The following is a 25056-nucleotide window of genomic DNA, read 5'->3' as shown; positions in this document are numbered from 1 at the left end:
ATAAATGATAAGGCCTCAGCCTTCATAAGGGACTTTTTGAAACCATTGCATCTTTTTGCACTACAGGGCTGTCAGCTTTAGCTCGTTTCCTTGTAGCCATTTTGGCATAACTCTTGACTAATGACTATTTTTTTATAATGATAAGCAGTCCTATTTCATATCAACTCTGAGTTTTCTATAGGAGTCGTAGCTCTCAGGGTTGGGCCCAACCTGAGAGCCTAGGGCCTCCTTTATGTACTGTTATCTTTCCTTTAAGCATCGTTGTTTTCCTTTTGTGCATTTGCAAACGTATTTCTGTTAGGCAGATTAAGTTGTGTTGATTAACTAGGTCACTGTTTATGAATAGAATGCTTCAAATGTTTAGAATAGATTGGTAGGATAATAACAGGAAAAAGGATCCAAGAAAGGGTCAACAAGGTTTCACCTCTGCCTTATTGGATCAGGGGCTGGAATTGAAGTAACCGTGCTGTCCCAAACAAAAACACTAGTTTGCTTTACCATGCAATCCTTAGTGTACTGTTTTCATTTGCAGAAGTTGGTTATGTGTTCAGATCTCTGAAATGTTTCATTGCATAGTTGATATACATGGTTCTCTTTCAAATAAAGCTGTTGTTCATTCACTTTATTGTTAGTTAGATTAGATTAGCTAGGACTTTGATTACTCGCAAGACTTTGTTGATTCAGTTGAATGTATACGGTGCAGAGCATCTCTACCACTCTTTCATCCACCTAAGCTTCATCAGAGCCATCTGCTCCATCTCCTAGCTAGGTTCCTCATCTCACATCTGTCCTCTTGCCCACGTAACCCTACCTTTTTGTGCAATCATTGTTTCAGCCTTCTTTGAGCCAATTTAGCCATCTACACCTTCTCACCACTCCATCCACCAGTCCCTGGGCCACTTTAGACCCCTATCCTACCTCCATATCCATTCATGCATCTTCCCTCACTCACCCATCCTCCAAAATCCAATTTTTAAACATCCTATAGAAATTTCCGAACATCCTGTAGAACCCCTGCAGACTTTCTGTAGAAGCTCACAAATGAGGTTTTTGATAGCCAAACTTTGTGAAACTCTCTGGAAGGGTGTTAGGGACTCCTTAGACACCCTCTGAACCTTCCCAACCTCTTCCAAGCATTTCTTCTCCTTGATCAACCCCTGCACAGTCAAAGAACAGTGAAAACATATGCATGATGAAACTGACGACTTAATCAAAAATACAAAAAGATATTTTCTTCAGATAGAGGTAGTCTAGACACATGTATTTTAACTTCATAGAAGTAATGGCATCTCTTTCAGTAGTTTGCATTCTCTCCTTTGCATCAGTAGGACTAGCTGGTAGAATTAGGGTTTGCTAGGGTTTGTGTTTTCCTTCAGTTTTCCAATCTCTTTTCACAAATAGATTAGCTCCCTTCGAGTTAGCTTTCATCCATCAATTAAAAAGCTTCTTCTAAGAGCTCATAGAAGTTGGCTTAAGCTCCTAGCAGACTTGTGCCAGCTGACCAAGTGACAGCTGCGGCAAGAGCTAGTACTTGTGCATACAGCACCGTCGCTTCCAAGTTTGTTACAAACTACCGGGTTGATAAAAGTAAAGACGGGAGTCCCAGGAGTTGCAGCATTATTGCTGCAATACTGGAGCCCACCATCTTTTTGGCGCCGTTGCCGGGGAAGCGTCAGAGTATTTGTGATTGCTGCTTTTCTTCTATTTTCCTACTCTCGCCTTTTGCTAAGTAGTTTATTTCATTTCCATTCTGCAATTTCATTTCTGCAAAAGTAAACTAGACATTTCCTGCTTTCGTAGATTAACCTTTCAATTCTGCAAGCGTAGAATAGAATTTCAATTCTGCAAGTGTAGTCTAGTATTTCCTTCTCGCAATTTGATTTCAGCAAAATAGATTAGTCTTTCCCTGCTTTCATTTCAATTCTGCATTTTCATTTCTGCAAGATAGATTTTAGTTAGTTGCAATTCCATCTGTTTCAGTTTTGCAGGTACAAGCAGAAAAAAGCAAAAACAACCAAAAGTCCTTTCATGCCTCGTAGGAACAGAGATAATACCGGAAAATTCCTACCCAACACCCCCACCACTTCACTAAGTCACCCTTCACTCTTCTTTGGTGGCAGTGATCCAGAAGAACCTATAGGTGAACCTCCTGAGATATACGAAGATCCTATAACAGAAGAAGAGCAAGAAAATATTCCTTGTGAGACTATGGCTGACAACAGAAATGGTAGAGACGATGATGAAAGAATAGAAGGTACCTTCCCCATCCGAGAGACTAACGGGGACATGAAAATGAAGAACATAAGTCCCTCAGCCTTACCTCATTTCCATGGATTGACCACTGAAGACCCTGATACCTTCCTGTTTGAGTTTGTTGTCCTTTGTCGAACTTATGACTATACAGAAGACGAGCAAAAGTTGAAACTTTTTCCCTCCACCCTCAAGGATGCAGCATTGCGCTGGTTCATGGGGTTACCTGGAAATAGTATCACTACTTGGGCTCAGATGCAGCAAGCCTTTAACAACAAATATCGGGATTACTGTAGGTCAAAGGAAACCAAGGGGGAAATCTTTCGGATGACCATGGGAAATGATGAGTCTCTAGAGGACTATGAGGAAAGGTTCCAACTTAGCTATAAACGGGCCAGGTGCACACTTGACCCTGAATCTCTAAAGCTGGTTCTGCTCCGAGGAGTCCCTGAAGACCTTCTAGATACCCTTCACATGCTAGCTGGAGGAGATATTTACCAACTACCTTATGAGGATATAAAGACTGTGTTTAGAAACCACTCTAGGGTAGCCCAGAAAAGAGGTAGGGGGAATCCACTTTCAGCTAGTACTACCTTCTCCAAGCATGAGTTTGCTAATCAGCTGGAAGACCTCAAAAGTGAGGTGAGACAGACCATTGCCATGCAACTTGATACGTTCTGAATCCAACAAAAGAAAGAGGAAGCTGAGAGGGCTTTGGCCATTTTCTGTCCCAGATGTACGAGGAAGCACCCTAAGAACGAGTGTCCATTACACTCAGTGGAGGTATGTTTCGTTTGTGAGGAGAACCACCCTACAAACCAATGCCCAACCTTGCCCGGATTCAAAGCCATGTACCAAGGGACTGAGGCACCCACTGAACCTCTCTACTTCCTCAACCAAAGGCGACCGCATGGACCTAGACCTTACCAGCAGGGGATGCAAGGGACATCCCAATATTATTATAGCCCCAACCAATCTGCTCACATGCCTTCTTGGGGTCCCCCTACTCATCCTTCCTGGTCTGCACCTCCTCCGTGGTCTTATCCACCTCAATACCATTCTCAACCCACTGCTCATTCGTTTCACTCACATGTCCAGCCACAGCCTCAGTGGAATGCACCTCAACTGGGGTGGAGGCCCCAATACAACTCTCCTCCCGCCATTCTGCCTCCACCACTAGCTCAACCACAACCATTACCTCCTGCTCCTCCAAGACAACCCCAGATGCCTGCCCAACCGAACCCGAACCCCAACAACCGACAGGCCCAGCAGGTATACACTGGGGAAACAACATGTCCTACCTATGCTGTGGAGATCCAGGAGATCAACCTGCGATCCGGAAAGACCCTTCCAGATCGCCAACCTCCTCCCCCAGAGGACGAGGAGGAGAAACATGAAAGTGAACCCAAAGCCATTCCACCCTTTCCTGAGCGACTAACAGTAACCACACAACCAAACCTAGAGGAGACTGAACTTCTGGGGGAACTAAAACAGTTGTGTGTGAAAATACCCCTTCTCTAGGCCATCAAAGATGTACCGATATACAACAAATTGATTAAGGAGAAGTGTTTCAGGCACCCAGGCAGGAGAAAGAGAGATGCCTCAATGATCAATGTCAAGGAAAACTGTCTGATCTAATGTTGGGGCAAGTAATCTGTCCAAAATATTTGGACCCTGGGAGTCCTGTAGTTGATGTCCACATCAATGGCACCATTATCCCCCATACCTTGATTGATCTAGGCTCTGCCATTAATGTGATGACCAGGGACACCATGCTTAAACTCAACCTTCAGGGTTCCTTAAGGAAGACTTCGACAGTCCTGCAATTGGCAGATCGCTCCACCGCGACTCCCGAAGGAATTGTGGAGGATGTCTTCTCGGTTGACTCTTGGGATTATCCTGCGGACTTCTTAGTCCTTCAACCAAAGGCAATGCTTACTGGATGCCCCCTCATTTTGGGAAGGCCTTGGTTAGCCACTGCGGATGCTTACATCAGTTGCCAAGCTGGAAACATGACCATCAAAAGTGGTCCTATGTCCAAGCAGCTAGTCCTATACCCTCCTGCCCAGCCCCCGCTAGAACATGACTTACTGCTCTGGCTGGAAGAAGGAGAGGAGGATGAGGTATACTCTGCACCCTTGTGCACCATAGAAACCACTAGGGGAGGTCCTCAAACCGAGGATGATTTGATTGAGACCTTGATTCGGAATCCACCTCCCAGTGCACTGTCCTTAGAGGAATTGGTGGAGGATACCCAAGCCAGCACCTTAGTCAACCTCTGTGTGACTGATCCAACCTCTCCCAGAATTAAGAATGTGGAGTTTGGCGCCAGAAGAACTTTGAATATCAGCTCCTCCCTATCTCCTTCCCAGGAGAAGGAGTTGTGTAGCTTACTGAACAAACATTTATATGCTTTCGCTTGGAGCTATAATAAGATGAAAGGAATCCATCCTTCGGTCTGTACCCATCACATCTACATTAAAGAATATTGTAAACCAGTCAGGCAACCTCAGAGGAGAATGAATCCAGCCCTTAAGGACATTGTTAAAGAACAATTGCAAAAATTGTTGGATGCAGGATTCATCTATCCTATCTCCGATAGTGAGTGGGTCTCGCCCCTAGTGCTTGTGCCCAAGAAGAACGGGAAGTGGAGAATCTGTGTATATTACCGAGAACTTAACAAAGCCACTAAGAAAGACCATTTCCCTTTGCCTTTCATAGATCAGGTGTTGGATGGACTGGCAGGGAAGAAGTTTTTCTCTTTCCTAGATGGGTTCAGCGGGTATAACCAGATCCAAATCAGCCTAGAAGACCAAGATAAAACCACCTTCACCTGTCCTTGGGGTACCTTTGCCTATCGTGTCCTTCCCTTTGGGCTATGCAATGCTCCTGCCACTTTCCAGAGAGCAGTATTGAGCATCTTCTCTGAGTTGGTCCATGATTCGATAGAAATCTACATGGATGACTTCATTCCTTATGGGTCCAACTTCTGAGAAGCATTGACCAAGTGCATTGAGATGAACCTGTCCCTCAGTCTTGAAAAATGTGAATTCCTGATGACTGAAGGGACCATGCTAGGACATACCATTTCTCGCCAAGGACTACAGGTGGATCCTAATAAAATTGCTATCATCAAAAGGGTCCCACCTCCTCAAAAGGTAAGGGATGTTCAGAGTTTCCTAGGCTTAGCAGGATATTATCGAAGATTCATTAAAGACTTCAGCAAGCTAGCCTCGCCTTTGTTTGGACTCTTAGGGAAAGATGTTGAGTTTAAATGGACTGAAAACTGTCAAGGGGCACTGGATGAGTTGAAAGAAAAGTTGGTGTCCACCCCGATCTTGAGAGGTCCAAACTGGGCCCTACCTTTCCGCATCCACACTGATGCCTCGAACAAAGCCATAGGGGCAGCCTTAGGACAAATTGAGGAGAAACTCCCATATGCCATATACTTTGTCAGCAAAAACTTATCCAAGGCAGAATTGAATTATACTGTAACTGAGAAGGAGTTCTTGGCCGTGGTCCATTCCCTGAACAAGTTCCGACACTACATCACTGGCTATCAAACATTTGTACATACTGATAATGCTGTAATTATATATTTAATGAATAAACCTGATGTGAATGCTCGTATAAGTATTATTAGATGGTTACTTTTGTTGCAGCAATTTGATTTGATTATCGTTGACAAATCAGGTAAAGAAAATGTTGTTGCTGACTTCTTGTCTAGATTGGATTTGCCTGCAGGTGAAGAAGGAACAGTGGATGACCAGATGCCAGATGAACATCTGTTTGCTATCTCAGTACTCTCTCCATGGTTTGCTGATATAGCAAACTACCTGGTCTCAGCACAGTTCCCTCCGCATCTATCCTCAAAGGAGAAGAGCATAATTGTGAGGAAGAGTGCCTCATTCACTTGGATCGGGGGCAACCTGTTAAAACTTGACCCCGATCAGATCTTAAGGCGTTGTGTAAGGGAGGAGAAAGTCTTTGACATCCTCCTAACCTGTCACGATGGGCCCTGTGAAGGACATTTTGCAGCCAAGAGGACTGCCTTCAAAATTCTACAAGCAGGCTACTATTGGCCCACTCTCCATCAGGATGTCAGAAGATATGTCAGCTAGTGTGACCGATGTCAGAGGATGGGGAAACCGACTCCAAGAGATGAAATGCCTCTCCAACCTCAAGTGACCTTTGAGCCATTTGAGAAGTGGGGCATGGATTTTGTGGGTCCTATCAACCCTCCTTCAAAGCAACGGTCTTACATCATTGTGTGCACCGACTATCTGACCAAGTGGGCAGAAACAAATGTAATCAAAGCAGCAACAGAAGAAAAGGTGGCTGAGTTTCTAAGAGAAAACATCTTCTACAAATTTGGCTACCCAAGAGAGTTAGTCACCGATCAAGGAAGCCAGTTCACCTCCAACTTAATTGAAGACTTGCTCGCTCATCACAAGATCAAGCATAGGACTTCCATCCCATATCATCCTCAAGCAAATGGGCAGGTGGAAGTCACCAATAGAGCATTAGAAGGGATTTTGACTAAGGTGGTGAGCAGCAGCAGAAAGGATTGGGCAGATCGCCTGGTTGAGGCCACCAGGGGCTACAACACCACTTGGAAGACCACAACTGGTTTCACGCCTTATGAGCTGGTCTACGGGAAGAAAGCTTTGTTGTCCATAGAGTTCGAGTACAATACATTGAGGGTGGCTGCTCAGCTGGACCTAGATCTCAGCCATGCTCAACGTGAGAGATTATTGCAGCTGAAAAGGTTAGACGAACAAAGAATGCAGGCCCTCCTCCATTCAGAAGTAGTTCAACTCCAGAGGAAGATATGGCATGACCGACACCTTAATGAGAAGCAATTCCAGCCGGGAGATTGGGCCCTGTTGTATGACTCAGGATACAAGGATTTCAAAGGGAAGCTGAGGACAAGATGGTTAGGACCATATACAATGGAGAAATGTAACGACAATGGTTCCGTCCTTATCCGGACCATTGATGAAGAAGCCATCCCCATGCTCGTCAATGGGCATCAACTAAAGATCTACAGGAAACCTCTTTCGAGGCAAGAGTTCATCGAAACTGTGGAAAAATCAGTGCTAGTAATAGAGAAGGGTTGTCATGCGGAAAGAGTCAATTTTGCGGACAAAACCGACCTCCCTAGAAGCTAAGGCTTTCTAGTGACAAACAAGACAATTAAACACTACCTTTCTCTAAATATGCATTTATAATACAAGTAATCAGGTTTTTATAACATACCTTTAGTCCAACGCTTTGTAGTAGTCCAACCTCGCCGATCCGGATGAGCTCCTCCTTCTCTTCGAAACCTGCATTCACTAACAAGCAAAAGATTACATAGCACCTGAATAACTTATAAAATAAAACATATTCATCATACAGACCAAGGAGTATATGAAACAAATCATGTATAACAATCTGTTGAGAAAAGTGAGCTTAATTGTATTAAGTGGAAACAAAAGAAACCATTACAACCTGAGCCTTGGTGTTGTGCAGGTCCCTCCTAGGGTCCAGCAAGAGTTTTCCTTTACTTTGATCAGCTCACCCACTTCCAAATAAGGCTAGGAAAGGATGGGAATCTCTCCTCTCAAGCTCTATAAGGGAGTCCTAATTCCAGCAGCATCTACCCTTAGGAATGTTCAGCTTTCAACCTCCCCTCCTTCTGGACCAATGCCTGTATTTATAGTGCTCTAGAGGAAGTTAATCAGGTCCACCATCAATGGGATAAGCCCCTCTTTGAATGGGATAGCTCCCCTCTTGATGGGATAAGTTCCTCTTTCATAGGGATACATGAACCATCTGGAGGCGCTCAATACACGTCAAACAAGCTTCTAGAATGCTCTAGAAATGACCACAAGTAACTTTTTTGAAGTGAAACTTGCGCCTTTTGACCTTTACAGGAGTACGCACCCACCCCTTTACAGACAGAGCGTACAAGTACGCAGGTATTGTGAACTTGAGGTGCGTACACGCAGGTAAGGCTAAGAGAAACTACGTACCCAGAGATATATAGATTTTTAAAGACTTTCTCTCTTTCTTGGAGTTTGACATGAAGAGCAGAGGTATGAGACTTGCCAAGGAGGATAGTATGACAGTTGATAGAGCCATACTAACTGCAAATAGTCATGGTGACAAATTTTAGTGTAACAGATTGCCCCCTAAAGTGCGAAGCCTGTAGTAGATTAGGGTTTCATATTATCTAGGAAGGGTGAAGTACTTTATCATTTCAAGGATTATCTTGTGGAGAGCCCAGTCGGAACCTGCAAATATTCAACACAAAATACATATATAAGATCATATCATCGCTGAGGTAGGCATTCCCATACTCAGATTGAAAACTTTAACTAACAAACTAACTACTGCTCTGATACAGAAATGATTTCGCAATACATCATAATCATAGACTCTTGTAGACACAGTATGGACGCAGCCATCTGTTTATGATTAGTCTACTGTACAATGAATACAAAACTCCTTGCAGCCTGGATGGTGGAAACTAGATCCAGGGTCTTCATTTCTACTTCCCGAAATGGTATGATTCTATCCATGCGAATAAATGAGTTGATGTCGAACACGGTAGAAACCACTTGATTACCAGTCGATGATGTAAACTTTTAACAAGTGTGAGAGAGACCACCAGTGATGTCAATGGTTCTCAAAGTACCCAGTACAATCCATGAGATGTGAATGAATGTGTTGATGTCGAACATGTCACGGAATCCTTCGATTGAATGTCAATGATGTAAACTGTCGTCAAAGGCGAGAAACCTGCCATTGATGCATGCAGATTTCAAGGTACTGACGATTTCTAGGTCATCTTTCTAGATAATGTGCTGATGTCGATAGAAAGCGACCCGTTGCAAGCAAGCCCACAACACGAAATCATAGATCAAGTTGAAGAAATGTAGCTGTAAGGACTGACTCAGGGACGGTCGAGATGGATGACGGGTATTTTGCAGATGAATGGTTTATTTGTAGTGACCTCTTGAACACATAACGACACGACAGATGGCTTGGCGATAATTGACCCAAAGTTAATACCCGGAGCCGGTTGAATATTTTCAATGTGGTTTGATCAACTATTAGGCAAAGGATTTCCCAACCCAGGTGAATGAAAAGTGTCGTGTTCAAGAGTGGTGATAAGGCTTCTTCTGAGACAAAGGATAACAAATAGGCTCATTTTTCTCCCTTTTCCCCCACCATTTTTGGCAAGTACCTCTTTATTTTTCTACAAGCTTGAGGAGGATAACATATTCTTGATTATAAGCTCATCCTTCGGATGAGTCCAACTTAGTTTAGATTCGAACCCTAAGAAGGAGTGGTCTGTTCCTGTTTGTAATCGAACAGGTCCTTTACTGTGAAATTTTAACGAGTCCAGTATAGGAGAAACTCGGCGTTTTTCAATTTTAGAGAGTCTGAAAAAACTTAAGAAGACTCCAGGGTTGAACTTTTTCGTAAATTTGTGTCTTCCAAGCCCGAAAAGGTATAAAATAATACTTGAGAGAACCGCTTGATCTTTTACGACCAAGGAGTACTTTCATAATTAGTGTCTTTGACCTGAAAAGTAAAAAGCGATCAAGGACACGTCATTTTACTTCCAGTATCGAATTTGAAACGACAAAAATCGGGCAATCTTTTCCTGTTTTTACGGTCAGAAAAGGGCTATAAGGGGACCGTCTTTTAATTTCGTTTTAACGAGTGTAAAAGAAACGCTCGGCAATCTTTTCATGTTTTAGGAGTCAGAAAAGGGCTTAAAAGATGACTCTGAGGTTTCACTTTTTCGTAAGTTTTAACGAGTTCGAAAAAATGATAAAAATGTACTCATGGTTTTCACTTTTTGTAAGTTTTAATGAGTTCGAAAAAATGATAAAAATGTACTCATATGGCCGACTTTCAATTTAATTTACGAGCAGGAAAAGATGGAAAGAACTCGGCATTTTCATTTGTTTTACGAGAATGAAAGATAGCAAAATATTCTCGAGATTTTCATGAGTTTAACGAGTCTTGAAAATAACTGAAATTGACTCGAAATAGGTTTCATTTTTACAAAAGCTTGAAACAGAGAAAAACTATGCTTCAAAGTAGTTGCATTTTTACACAAGCTTGAAACAGAGAGAAAACTGTGCTTGATGCCCCCTAAGCGTAACTGCTAGAGTGCATGCCCCCCAGCTTCATTTCATTCAACTAAGTACAAGCTGGATGGAATGAAGGTTCTTGTACGAGATAATTTGAAGGACTTGACCTAAAACTGTAAGAAAATTATGCAAGACACTGAAATAACTAACCTAAATATACAACTTAACATTTATGAGATCTAGTCAAACTCTCGACTCAAGTTGAGGAGGATTTGTTTCATTTTTTAACGAGCTTAACACAGGAAAAGAACTATGCTCGGATTCAGTTTCATGTTTACGCAAGCTTGAAACGAAAAACTATGCTTGTTATAAGTTCACATGCCCCCAGCGTAATGACGCAAAACGAGGTACATGCCCCCCAAGCTTCATTGCATTCAATGAGGTGGATGGAATGAAGCTTCACTTTCAAAATCTTGTAAAGACTTGTGGGACTTGTTTCATTTTTTAGTGAGGTTGACACAGGAAAAGAACTATCCTCAAAAACCCTTGTTTCATTTTTTAACTGAGCTTGACACAAGATAAGGAACTATGCTCATAACTACTCTCTACAATCTACCTAACAAAAACTCTACTCTAAAAACCTTGATTCATTTTTTAACGAGCTTGACACAAGACAAGGAACTATGCTCTAAAATCCTTGATTCATTTTTTAATGAGCTTGACACAAGACAAGGAACTATGCTCATGACTACTCTTTACAATCTACCTACTTAACCTATCCTTGTTTCATTTTTTAACGAGCTTGACACAAGACAAGGAACTATGCTCAAAAAGTTCGCATGCCCCCAGTATGATGATGCAAAGTGAGGTACATGCCCCCCAGGCTTCATTGCATTCAACCAGATGGATGGAATGAAGGTTTACTTTCAATATTTAACTTGAAAAGGGAGTTGTTTCATTTTTAAGGAGGTTGACACAAGAAAAGAACTATCCTCATACCTGATTCATTTTTTAACGAGGTTGACTCAGTAACAGGAACTATCCTCATAAACCTACTTTCTACAATCTACCTACTTAACCTAAAATCTACCTGATTCATTTTTTAATGAGGTTGACTCAGTAAAAGAACTATCCTCATACTAGCCTGTTTCATTTTTTAACGAGGTTGATATAGGAAAAACTATCCTCGCACTCACTGACTCAGTTTTTAACGAGGTCGACACAGTAAAAGGAACTTTCCTCGTACTCACTGATTCATTTTTTAACGAGGTCGACACAGTAAAAGGAACTTTCCTCGTACACACTAATTCATTTTTTAACGAGGTTGACACAGTAAAAGGAACTTTCCTCACGGCAGCCTGTTTCATTTTTTAACAAGGTTGATACAGGAAAAAACTATCCTCGCAGCAGCCTGTTTCATTTTTTAACGAGGTTGATACAGGAAAAAATTGTCCTCGTGCACACTGATCATGGCTTCCAACTGGAAGAAAGACATGTCAATGGATGCACCTTGATCATGGCTTCCAAGAGATCTTCATCAGAAGGAAGAATAGTTCTCTGGAAGGAACACATGTCAAGGGACTCAAAAGGGATAAGAACATCGTGTTCAAATAATCCCATAGAGTTTTCCATGTCAATTACCGGATCTAAATCAAAGGAAGATGAGCAAACAGTAAGAGGCTCACTTACATCGGTAATTGAAAACATGGGACCAGTTGCCACATAATTAACCCGTGGCAGGGTAGATACCACTTTAGAATCAGGAACATTTAGGGGTGTCATATTATTGGTAGTTGAAACAAGACTAGGGAACGAAAGCTGGTCTACATTCACAATACTGCCATTGTGAGGGAAAGACATCACGCGAAAGATTGTCGATACGACAGCTTTCATTGCATAAACATAATCTCGCCCAAGGAGTAAATTGAAATCCAAGGGACCTCGAACTACCATAAGATCAATACAGACAGTTTTACCTTCCAAGGTAATAGAAAACTTAGGAAGGATCCCTAAAGGTTCACTAATGGTTCTGTTAAAAGCTTTCAGATTCTGCGTAATAGGCGCAAGCTGAGGGGAACCCAAAGCTTTCCAAACAGTTGAGGATAAAATACTAACATAAGCACCTTCATCTACCTGAGTACGATGTATGTCCCTACCACCAGCCTTGACAATGATTTGGAAAGGGATGGAGGAAGGAAGACGAGGTTCTGTTAGTCTATTCCAATCAAAAGAAAAGACCTCAGTACTTGGAGGGGGTTATGTAGAAACAGGTGAAATGCCCCCTGGCATAGAAGAATCTGATGTAACAAGAAGAACCTGAGTGGTATGAAGTTCACTCTCTAAAGGGAAAGTGGGATTGATCGAATGTGAAATTGAATCGACCACTTGATCAACTAATGGATCATCAACCTGAGTGACATGAGTTTCACTCTCCAATGGAAGAGTGTGATCGACTGTACTTGAAATTAGATCAATCACTCCGTCAGTTGACGGTAGGTTGGGAGAAAGTTTACGGTAGCCAGTTGGAAATTCTTGCTGTGGAACAGTAAGGTTTTCCAACAATGTTGAGGCTTCATCCATGTGAGGGAAAATGTGAGTTTGATGACTCCCTTTGCATAACTTACAAGGAAACCTAACTTTACCCTTTTTCCCAGGAACCTGACTATCACTGGTTGATGGATCAATGGAAAGTTGATGTGATTTTTCTGACCATACTTCCAAGACCTTTGGAATACCAGGACAATTGATAAGGAAGTGGTCACCCTTACAAAGCCTGCAAGGGTATTTGGGTTTACGATGCATGTTGGAGTTTTCCTCAACACAACTAACACTTACAGTTGTGGTTGGTTGGTTGACTTCTTTCTTATCTTGCTTCTTCTTCTTCTTCTTCTTCTTCCCTTTCTTCTTCTTCTTAGCCTCCTGGTTACTAGCATCAAGGCTTTTACCAGGCGAAGAGGAAGAAATGGAGGAAGAAAAATTAGGCGAAGAAGGTAAAGGGTCAACAGAAGGTTGGTGATGTTGAGATGGTGAACTCTGTTGAGGTGAAGCATCCAGTTGAGGTGGAACAATTGGAGTACTTTGGGCCAACGAAGTTGAAAATAACCATATCGGTAAACCTATTGTAAATCCAGGTAATGACAAAGTAGCCATATAAGGAGGACCAACATTTCCAAAGTAAGGAAAAGAACTAGGATTCTCGTTAGGAGGGGTTCCTAGGTTGGTAAATTACGGAACCCTTGCCATTATATTCAACTTCAGTGAATTTTATTAACAATTTAAAACTAAAATTAACAATTCACAATTCACACCTAACAATTAAAATTCACAATTCACACCTATGGTCTCTAAAAGTAAAAACAAACAAATTAACATGCGCTATCAAATCTAGGAGTCAAACCACACACAAACAGTAGCCTTTCGGACCGAAAACACTAGTTGGTGATATAAGAAATCCAACATCGCAGAATTCAGTACAGAAGTGGCGGGTGGAACAGTTACCCCGACAACCTGCTTAATGAATAGACTGGACCAAGTTCCTCCACTTTAACCGTCTCGAGTGAAGTGAACCCCCCAGAAAATCCAAGTGATTCTAGCCGACGTCTGCTCCAGGTACAGTGGGATCTTCCCTCCACCGTCACCTCGGGTAGAATCCTAAAGATAATGGTCACTAAGGTTACCAACAGCAACAAATATACCTGGGGGAACAGTTTACGACCCGATAGCACGCAAGGGCAGAGTAACAAGCTCAATCCCCTTGCCGGCTCCTTGACAATAATCCAAGGTTTACCGACAAGTGACCCAGGCTCCTCGACAATAATCCAAGGTTTACCGTTTGTAGTACGTGCGTATCTGGCGTCTTTCCCAATGAAGGAGGATTGATCCCCTCACTGGTTCGGACACGGTCTCGTGCTTCTCCTTTAAGAGGAGCTTTCCCGGAGCATAAATGTAACTATTGGATTTATCCTACCACAAGATGAGCTACTTGTTTGGTTTTACTGTCTTGGATAGTTAACTAAAACCTATTCCAAGACACTAGCCTAAGCTATGTTGGTGTATCAGAGCCCTAGAAATGTAAAAATTACTAGATGAATTTTAAATAAGCGCTGTGTTATTAAGGCTATTATTACTCAAATGGGTAAATGGATACGAAACCAATGGTGTTATGACCCGACTCAACTGAATGCAATCGAATATGATAATGTAATCTTTTCAATTCGATGAATCCTAACTAAAGTAAGGAGAGAGTTTCCATTCACTTCCAACAATGCAAAAAACTGATCACTAAGAGAAAATATAACAAATTCTCTAATGCACTAATTTCATCAAGAAAAACTAATGCAAATCAATTCCAAAATAGTTTTTTATTTTTTTATTTTTTTTTTGTGTAAATTCAAATCAAAGAAAAATGATCTAAATCTATGATTTATTTTTCAGAATATAAACTATGCAATTGTAATCTATGCACAATTCACTTGAAAAGTATGCAAATGTAATCTATGCACATTTTTCATTCATATTCTGAAAATGAGAATTCTAATTATGCAAATGTGATCTATGCAAGAGAATTCTCAAACACAAGATGATGCTAATGTAATCTAAGTGTTATCACAAAATCAAGCACTGAAGGCTGCCAATCAGTTAGACTCTGTGTAACTATTTCAAACCAGACTTTTGACTAAGGCTTAGCCTCCTTAGCCTGAGAGGGCTCTCTCAAAGGGTTATTGATCTTAAATATTGATGAGATGGCTAACTCTTGCAAAGTAAATTTAACATATAAATTGGCTGGACAGACCTTACAAAGATTTCCATTGGGCTCATGGAGTTAATCATCATTTCAGCAAACTATAAAACCACTCATTCATAGAAGTCAGGGCATGTAATGTTTAAGTACTCAAGACACCTCTCAAATAAACCTCAACTTACAAATACACACAAGAAATCAGAGCAGCAGAGTGAATTCTGAGTGATTGTGTATCTATAAAGCTGTAAAACATAAAGGATAAAACAAAACCACATATATCTTGAGCATCTGAAACAATGTATGAATCCTGAGAAGAAAAAGCAGTCATTTGTATTACTGAAAACCAGTTCTTACCTAAGCCAAAATAAACTTTGTTTCTCAAAAACATCCAACCCTAATTACATAAATTATTCAGCTATATATAGACACATCCTTCTAACTACTTAGAGCTTCCTCCTCCAGCATGAGGGGAGCTCGATGACTGCTACTAATTACCCCTATCTACCATTTAACTAACTCATTAAATACATTAAGTGCTGAGCTGTAATTACAAAGAGTCCCAACTAAACTAAAACTCTAATTCTATCCTCCTCGTAACATGATTCCTCCTTGCAGCTTTGACACTTGGCTTCCTCTTCGTTTGGCTGAGATGGCATGAGATGAGCAATTAATGTCCCACGTTGGCTTTGGATACTGAAGGCTTTGATCTACTCCGTGTTGGCTGAGAATATCCCTAAATTTTCGGTTCTGGTCCCCCATCACTTCGAATATGCAGCAGCATGAACTTTAAGTCTTTAATAGCCCAAGAATAAAGGGCATCACCCTGTTCCTGATATGCTGGAGGCTTCTCTGATGAACAGGTGTGCCAACCAAAACTTCTCGTATGCAGCTCCCTTAAAACCCTAATCACCGAGAATAAAGTGGCTTTATAACCAAAAATTTAAACTTAGGTTAAAATATTTCACCTTTTGTTAAAAGTACACCTGGCATATTTTGAATGGTTGTAGCAGCCTCCTTTGATCTCTTTCATGTCACCTAGGTGTTCTCTTTGCCAATTTCTGATTATTCCATCAAACTGTTTGCCTGCGTTTTTAAAACAACACCTACAGCAGTTTCGCAGTTTCGTAGCGCGCTGCGAAACTGCGAAACTGTTTTAAACAGTTTCTCTTTTCCCTGAGATTTTACTGCTCTACCACTTGATTGCAAAACTCCTGAACACCAATAGGACTGTAACTTTCACTGCTGGTATGCTTAGTACAGGTGCATGGATATTCTTCATGTACTGCACCAATCTCTGTCACAATACTTGGAGCTGGATTATCTGAGACTTCTCAACAAGAGCCTCAGTTCTCTAGTTTTGAAGCAATAATCCTTAAACACCATATCTGACATGTCCTGATTGTTGATACCATACCCTTGGATTTATCCTTGAGATCTTTGAACTTCACATTCCGCATATTCTCAAATGAGAAAACATATACTGAGATTAAAGTAATGAAATCAAGTTCACACAAAGACAGCAAATAAGATCAGTATCAGAATCGTTTGGGCAGAATATTAGTCTTTTGTGAGCAATCAATAATTGTAGAACTGTGCATGTATTGACTCCAGAAGAATCTGTAGTTGGAAGGATCATGAAGTGATCAATTGGGGCTTCAGGTGCAGTAGTCAGCCATCGTTGTACAGCACTTCCATTGAATAAAACATCAAACCAACATGCTAGGTTATGAACTCGAGCTCGCATTTGATCTGTGAACAAATCTACCTTCCGCCTAGTATTGATGAAAATCACATTCTGTGTGATTGCCAAAGTTTCATACAGGTCACACATTGTATCATGTTTCCCATCTTCTCGTTCAACATTGACATAAAACTGTTTGATACCCTCCAGAGTAGGCTCATCTCTTTTTCTTTTTTCCTGTTCTTTTTAGAGGGTCTCTCTCTTAAAGGTTCTTTATCTTTCTCAAGGAGTGTTGGTTGGGACTCGTCCTTCAATTCATTTGGAACTGTTTCTGATTTGACTGTTGAAGCATCCTTTTCAAATGAGAGAGAGAGCTGAAATTTGACTGATCGTGTTAGTACTGTAAAAGCTTCAGGAAGAGCAATGCCAGATAAAATACAAGCTGCTGGAGCCAGCACTAGCATAAGCCGAACCATTACACCAGAAAAGTACACAGATGTCACAATGTAGAGAACCAAAAAGGAGCTTGCATCGGACAATGGCAAGAACATGCAATGATGCCTGCAGGGACTAGAAATGCTAGTACATTTATATCCATAAAATATGAAGGCCAAGTAGGCGGTTGATGTTCACCGACACTCGCAATAATAGGAATATACTTGCTCGCATAGGTCGGATCAAGAAGACTTAGACTTCGTCCACTCCATCCCTTTGTGGGACTTGCTGCCACTAATGCAACCAATATTGCTACCAATGCAATAGACACAAACATTCCAACAGAAATTACAAGAGTTATTGCCACTTTGAACATCTTAGCCGACACAAAATATCAAAGCAAATATAGCTACGGCCTCATTATCATAACTGCCAGCCACGGATCGTGAGATGTATGAAGGCACCATTGCTAGAATGGCTGCTGCAGTGAGGCCTGCACCAACACCTTTAACTTCCTTTGTCAAAAGATATGTTGCCCAAGCTGCATTTGCTGAGAAGATGGGAGCAGTGAAGACACAAACGGTTTCTACTGAAAGCGGTATGTTGAGAGAATTAAATACCCACCACATTGTCCCTGCTGTCAAAGTGAGACCAGGATACACTGTTCCTCCAATGACACGTTCCAGTGGGTACCAGGTTCGGTCATCGAACCAGTTCCAAAAGTCGTAGACTCCACTCTTTGTGAGATACTTTGTAACTCTGTAATTGAAGTAAGGATCGAACCCATGAATGACGCTCTCATACTTGATAACCGAAAAAAACGGATGGAAAACGCGAGAATGGCCACTAAAATGAGGATGATCGTCGAATTTCAATTTCAAACTGCCATTCTCCTTCAGCATCACCATAAGAGCCGAAACAGGAACTTTGTTCATCTGCACTATTAAAACCTTCTCCATCTCCATGTGCAATAACAGCCACTGCCAAGGTATTTATAAATTTCCTGTAAATTTCCAACTTGGCTAACCGCCTCCTGACCAGGATACTGAAATTTCAGAGTAGCCTTATGCAATTGGGCAATACTGCCAGAAGCAACGAGCTTCTCTTCAAAGTTCTCAAAAACTTCATCAGTTCTACGACCAAAAGCCCTTTCAATAGTTTCCTGTGTGTATGAAAATTTATGTGCCGGTGCATTTGTGTGCAGTTTTGCGAGCTCCTTACACAAGTCTCTGGGTAAAAGATATCTATTTGCGCCATGATGAACCAACTTTAGTGCTTCCTTCAGCAGTGAACCGAGCAATCTCGTTCCTCCATTGAATAACAGCTACCATGGGACAAACAACAAGGGTGCCTTTAACCTGAGGTAGTACCTTGCAATTACTAAAGCTGTCACCTTCAGATTCAGAACTGATGACAAGCATACACGCAGGAGCTTGAGAGCATGCCTCCTGTAAAGTGCATCCACCCCAGAGCTATTTTGCATGACAGCTGCTATGGATTCGAACAAATCCCCAATTTTGTAGCGCAGCCTAAAACATGTTGCGCTACGAAACTACGAAAAGGATTTATGCGCTGCGGAAACACTTAAAAATTATTACATGAGCTACGAAATAACCTAAAGAGCTTTGTGAGCGGTTTTGAAATTTTGGCATTAGAATTTTCAGTGATAACAGTGGCTCCACTTGGGATAGTGTGCTCCTGTAGTACACTAAGAACTCGCAGGTCCAGTGCTTTATCCATTTATGACAAACTGAAATTTGCTCGACAATCATCTCTTTCCAGCTCCTTGGGCCTTCACCTCGAGCTTAAACTTGATGATCACTGTAGGAGAAAGAAATCTACATCTATTGAAAAATAAATGCTCAGTCAACCTTGAGCTTATTTGCATTTTCCTACCTACCTACCCTAACAATTCAAACTTCCTTCAGCTCAATCAATGTGAAATTTCCAATGTAGCCAATCATTTGTCTTATCTGATGTTTGATTTCTTTGACTGCATCGGAGTTCAGAGCCAATATGATAGTGTGATGACCGCTGCCACTGAAATTGTCTCTGATCTTTATAGGTAAACTGAAGCACTGGAGAGTAAAACTCTTCCATGTAATCAGCTATAGGATCCCAGAATACATGATCAGCTTGATTTTTCTTGTAACTTTCCGGCTGTGCAAACTGATCCTCAACAACAGTGTACATTTCCTCAATCGTAAAAGAGAAAGGAACCAGCATTGTCTCCTTGCGTTCTGCCATAGAAAACTTCTGAAAATAATGATCATGATTATGAAAACTATATGCCTGAATTTGACCTTCTACACCTTCAATTTCTTTCTCAATGTCCTCAGCAACTTCATCCAAAAATCTCATCTTATCCTCTGCCTTGCAGTCAAAGGATTTTAGATATGAGGACAAGGACAAAGAAAAATTTTCATCTATTTCTCCATTACTATGATCATTATTCCATTGTTTGAAACCTTGAATTGAAGGAGAGTTTACCACCACCTCTGACCTATCTATCCATTCCTCTAAAAACATAAGCCATAAATCTTGAAATGACTTAATGGATTTGATAGGAAAGCTTCCAATCCATTGTTTACATTTCCCTTGAAGTGAATCATAGAATAACATAATGCAAACATCCTCATGTTTAACTCTAAGAAGCTCAGCAAAATGACAGAAATCTGAGATATGCTTCAGAGTTAAACTCAAATCCTCTCCATTAAATTTGGGACCATTCCTTAGAAAATATGCATCCTTGGGAAAATGATTTGGGAAACCATGAATTCCTGAAAAATCTATGCATGCATACCTTGAGATAAGAATGGTAGCATCTGGGTCCTTCATAACTCCAGTGGAATCACCACGAACCTATGAATTTCGAATTCTTCAACAATGGAGTCGCCAAGGTAGTTTTGCAGCCTCAAAAACCTTCTGAGCTCCTGCTACCTTCAGAAGTTCAGCTTCATAATTTCGGGAATGAATAGACTTCAGACTCCCGGCAGACGCACCAAAATGTTATCACAAAATCAAGCACTGAAGGCTGCCAATCAGTTAGACTCTGTGTAACTATTTCAAACCAGACTTTTGACTAAGGCTTAGCCTCCTTAGCCTGAGAGGGCTCTCTCAAAGGGTTATTGATCTTAAATATTGATGAGATGGCTAACTCTTGCAAAGTAAATTTAACATATAAATTGGTTGGACAGACCTTACAAAGATTTCCATTGGGCTCATGGAGTTAATCATCATTTCAGCAAACTATAAAACCACTCATTCATAGAAGTCAGGGCATGTAATGTTTAAGTACTCAAGACACCTCTCAAATAAACCTCAACTTACAAATACACACAGGAAATCAGAGCAGCAGAGTGAATTCTGAGTGATTGTGTATCTATAAAGCTGTAAAACATAAAGGATAAAACAAAACCACATATATCTTGAGCATCTGAAACAATGTATGAATCCTGAGAAGAAAAAGCAGTCATTTGTATTACTGAAAACCAGTTCTTACCTAAGCCAAAATAAACTTTGTTTCTCAAAAACATCCAACCCTAATTACATAAATTATTCAGCTATATATAGACACATCCTTCTAACTACTTAGAGCTTCCTCCTCCAGCATGAGGGGAGCTCGATGACTGCTACTAATTACCCCTATCTACCATTTAACTAACTCATTAAATACATTAAGTGTTGAGCTGTAATTACAAAGAGTCCCAACTAAACTAAAACTCTAATTCTATCCTCCTCGTAACATGATTCCTCCTTGCAGCTTTGACACGTGGCTTCCTCTTCGTTTGGCTGAGATGGCATGAGATGAGCAATTAATGTCCCACGTTGGCTTTGGATACTGAAGGCTTTGATCTGCTCCGTGTTGGCTGAGAATATCCCTAAATTTTCGGTTCTGGTCCCCCATCACTTCGAATATGCAGCAGCATGAACTTTAAGTCTTTAATAGCCCAAGAATAAAGGGCATCACCCTGTTCCTGATATGCTGGAGGCTTCTCTGATGAACAGGTGTGCCAACCAAAACTTCTCGTATGCAGCTCCCTTAAAACCCTAATCACCGAGAATAAAGTGGCTTTATAACCAAAAATTTAAACTTAGGTTAAAATATTTCACCTTTTGTTAAAAGTACACCTGGCATATTTTGAATGGTTGTAGCAGCCTCCTTTGATCTCTTTCATGTCACCTAGGTGTTCTCTTTGCCAATTTCTGATTATTCCATCAAACTGTTTGCCTGCGTTTTTAAAACAACACCTACAGCAGTTTCGCAGTTTCGTAGCGCGCTGCGAAACTGTTTTAAACAGTTTCTCTTTTCCCTGAGATTTTACTGCTCTGCCACTTGATTGCAAAACTCCTGAACACCAATAGGACTGTAACTTTCACTGCTGGTATGCTTAGTACAGGTGCATGGATATTCTTCATGTACTGCACCAATCTCTGTCACAATACTTGGAGCTGGATTATCTGAGACTTCTCAACAAGAGCCTCAGTTCTCTAGTTTTGAAGCAATAATCCTTAAACACCATATCTAACATGTCCTGATTGTTGATACCATACCCTTGGATTTATCCTTGAGATCTTTGAACTTCACATTCCGCATATTCTCAAATGAGAAAACATATACTGAGATTAAAGTAATGAAATCAAGTTCACACAAAGACAGCAAATAAGATCAGTATCAGAATCGTTTGGGCAGAATATTAGTCTTTTGTGAGCAATCAATAACTGTAGAACTGTGCATGTATTGACTCCAGAAGAATCTGTAGTTGGAAGGATCATGAAGTGATCAATTGGGGCTTCAGGTGCAGTAGTCAGCCATCGTTGTACAGCACTTCCATTGAATAAAACATCAAACCAACATGCTAGGTTATGAACTCGAGCTCGCATTTGATCTGTGAACAAATCTACCTTCCGCCTAGTATTGATGAAAATCACATTCTGTGTGATTGCCAAAGTTTCATACAGGTCACACATTGTATCATGTTTCCCATCTTCTCGTTCAACATTGACATAAAACTGTTTGATACCCTCCAGAGTAGGCTCATCTCTTTTTCTTTTTTCCTATTCTTTTTAGAGGGTCTCCCTCTTAAAGGTTCTTTATCTTTCTCAAGGAGTGTTGGTTTGGACTCGTCCTTCAATTCATTTGGAACTGTTTCTGATTTGACTGTTGAAGCATCCTTTTCAAATGAGAGAGAGAGCTGAAATTTGACTGATCGTGTTAGTACTGTAAAAGCTTCAGAAAGAGCAATGCCAGATAAAATACAAGCTGCTGGAGCCAGCACTAGCATAAGCCGAACCATTACACCAGAAAAGTACACAGATGTCACAATGTAGAGAACCAAAAAGGAGCTTGCATCGGACAATGGCAAGAACATGCAATGATGCCTGCAGGGACTAGAAATGCTAGTACATTTATATCCATAAAATATGAAGGCCAAGTAGGCGGTTGATGTTCACCGACACTCGCAATAATAGGAATATACTTGCTCGCATAGGTCGGATCAAGAAGACTTAGACTTCGTCCACTCCATCCCTTTGTGGGACTTGCTGCCACTAATGCAACCAATATTGCTACCAATGCAATAGACACAAACATTCCAACAGAAATTACAAGAGTTATTGCCACTTTGAACATCTTAGCCGACACAAAAGATCAAAGCAAATATAGCTACAGCCTCATTATCATAACTGCCAGCCACGGATCGTGAGATGTATGAAGGCACCATTGCTAGAATGGCTGCTACAGTGAGGCCTGCACCAACACCTTTAACTTCCTTTGTCAAAAGATATGTTGCCCAAGCTGCATTTGCTGAGAAGATGGGAGCAGTGAAGACACAAACGGTTTCTACTGAAAGCGGTATGTTGAGAGAATTAAATACCCACCACATTGTCCCTGCTGTCAAAGTGAGACCAGGATACACTGTTCCTCTAATGACACGTTCCAGTGGGTACCAGGTTCGGTCATCGAACCAGTTCCAAAAGTCGTAGACTCCATTCTTTGTGAGATACTTTGTAACTCTGTAATTGAAGTAAGGATCGAACCCATGAATGACGCTCTCATACTTGATAACCGAAAAAAACGGATGGAAAACGCGAGAATGGCCACTAAAATGAGGATGATCGTCGAATTTCAATTTCAAACTGCCGTTCTCCTTCAGCATCACCATAAGAGCCGAAACAGGAACTTTGTTCATCTGCACTATTAAAACCTTCTCCATCTCCATGTGCAATAACAGCCACTGCCAAGGTATTTATAAATTTCCTGTAAATTTCCAACTTGGCTAACCGCCTCCTGACCAGGATACTGAAATTTCATAGTAGCCTTATGCAATTGGGCAATACTGCCAGAAGCAACGAGCTTCTCTTCAAAGTTCTCAAAAACTTCATCAGTTCTACGACCAAAAGCCCTTTCAATAGTTTCCTGTGTGTATGAAAATTTATGTGCCGGTGCATTTGTGTGCAGTTTTGCGAGCTCCTTACACAAGTCTCTGGGTAAAAGATATCTATTTGCGCCATGATGAACCAACTTTAGTGCTTCCTTTAGCAGTGAACCGAGCAATCTCGTTCCTCCATTGAATAACAGCTACCATGGGACAAACAACAAGGGTGCCTTTAACCTGAGGTAGTACCTTGCAATTACTAAAGCTGTCACCTTCAGATTCAGAACTGATGACAAGCATACACGCAGGAGCTTGAGAGCATGCCTCCTGTAAAGTGCATCCACCCCAGAGCTATTTTGCATGACAGCTGCTATGGATTCGAACAAATCCCCAATTTTGTAGCGCAGCCTAAAACATGTTGCGCTGCGAAACTACGAAAAGGATTTATGCGCTGCGGAAACACTTAAAAATTATTACATGAGCTACGAAATAACCTAAAGAGCTTTGTGAGCGGTTTTGAAATTTTGGCATTAGAATTTTCAGTGATAACACTAAGAACCAATCAAGTGCAAGTCGAGAAAATTGGGTAAGAGTTCCAAAGATCAAAAAATAAAAACACTCAAAGGCGATTAACACTCATACACAATTTAGTGGCGAATGAGGGGGAAATTTTTTTGCAAAATCAAAAGCAAAAAGATGCAAAATTGTGAAAGGACTGAGACAAACCTCCAAGTAATGACCAAAGGAAAACAAATCAAGAATTTCTCAAAAAGAGACTCAAAACACCCAATTGATGAAAGCTTAGAGCAGGAATGCCAATGAAATTAGCCAAGATGAAAGCTTCTGACAGGTGAACAGTGGATCTGGGCAGCAAAAACAAATTAAAAACAAAATCTAAGAGGCAAAAAAGGAAAAATTGAAATTTTCTCAATTTTGACAGGGTACGCAGGCAACCTGTTTGCACAGGTGCGTGTACGCTCTGTGCACAAAGCTGCAGTGCGTACAGGTACGCACTGTGCTTAACTCAGAGGGTGCGTACTGCTAGCAAAACCAAGAAAAACTAAAATCTAATTTAACCCTAAGCTATCCCACCCAAATGCATAGTCAAACAGCCAAAAACCAGAAAACAAACGACTTTTCTCAAATCAAAGTTTCACACAAAGGAAAAATCATTCACATCAATGGAGTTCCCCAGTGGAGTCGCCATTTTGTCATGCGGAAAGAGTCAATTTTGCGGACAAAACCGACCTCCCTAGAAGCTAAGGCTTTCTAGTGACAAACAAGACAATTAAACACTACCTTTCTCTAAATATGCATTTATAATACAAGTAATCAGGTGTTTATAACATACCTTTAGTCCAACGCTTTGTAGTAGTCCAGCCTCGCCGATCCGGATGAGCTCCTCCTTCTCTTCGAAACCTGCATTCACTAACAAGCAAAAGATTACATAGCACCTGAATAACTTATAAAATAAAACAT

The 25056-nt window shown here is 41.0% G+C and overlaps 2 pseudogenes; both read right to left on the bottom strand.

The window, feature by feature from the left end:
* The window catches only part of LOC149186023 (dolichyl-diphosphooligosaccharide--protein glycosyltransferase subunit STT3A-like), a 50295-nt pseudogene extending 31612 nt beyond the window's left edge, over window positions 1–18683 (bottom strand).
* A 3143-nt stretch (window positions 18684–21826) lies between these two features.
* On the bottom strand, window positions 21827–23939 carry LOC149186022 (dolichyl-diphosphooligosaccharide--protein glycosyltransferase subunit STT3A-like; annotated as a pseudogene).
* Window positions 23940–25056: the final 1117 nt, after the last annotated feature.

The sequence above is a fragment of the Pinus tabuliformis genome, chromosome 3_1 (assembly GCF_031772625.1).
Source record: "Pinus tabuliformis cultivar Carrire ecotype Pingquan chromosome 3_1, CPIR1, whole genome shotgun sequence".
In the NCBI taxonomy this organism is placed as follows: domain Eukaryota; kingdom Viridiplantae; phylum Streptophyta; class Pinopsida; order Pinales; family Pinaceae; genus Pinus; species Pinus tabuliformis.
This window is presented reverse-complemented; position numbering and strand designations above follow the sequence as displayed.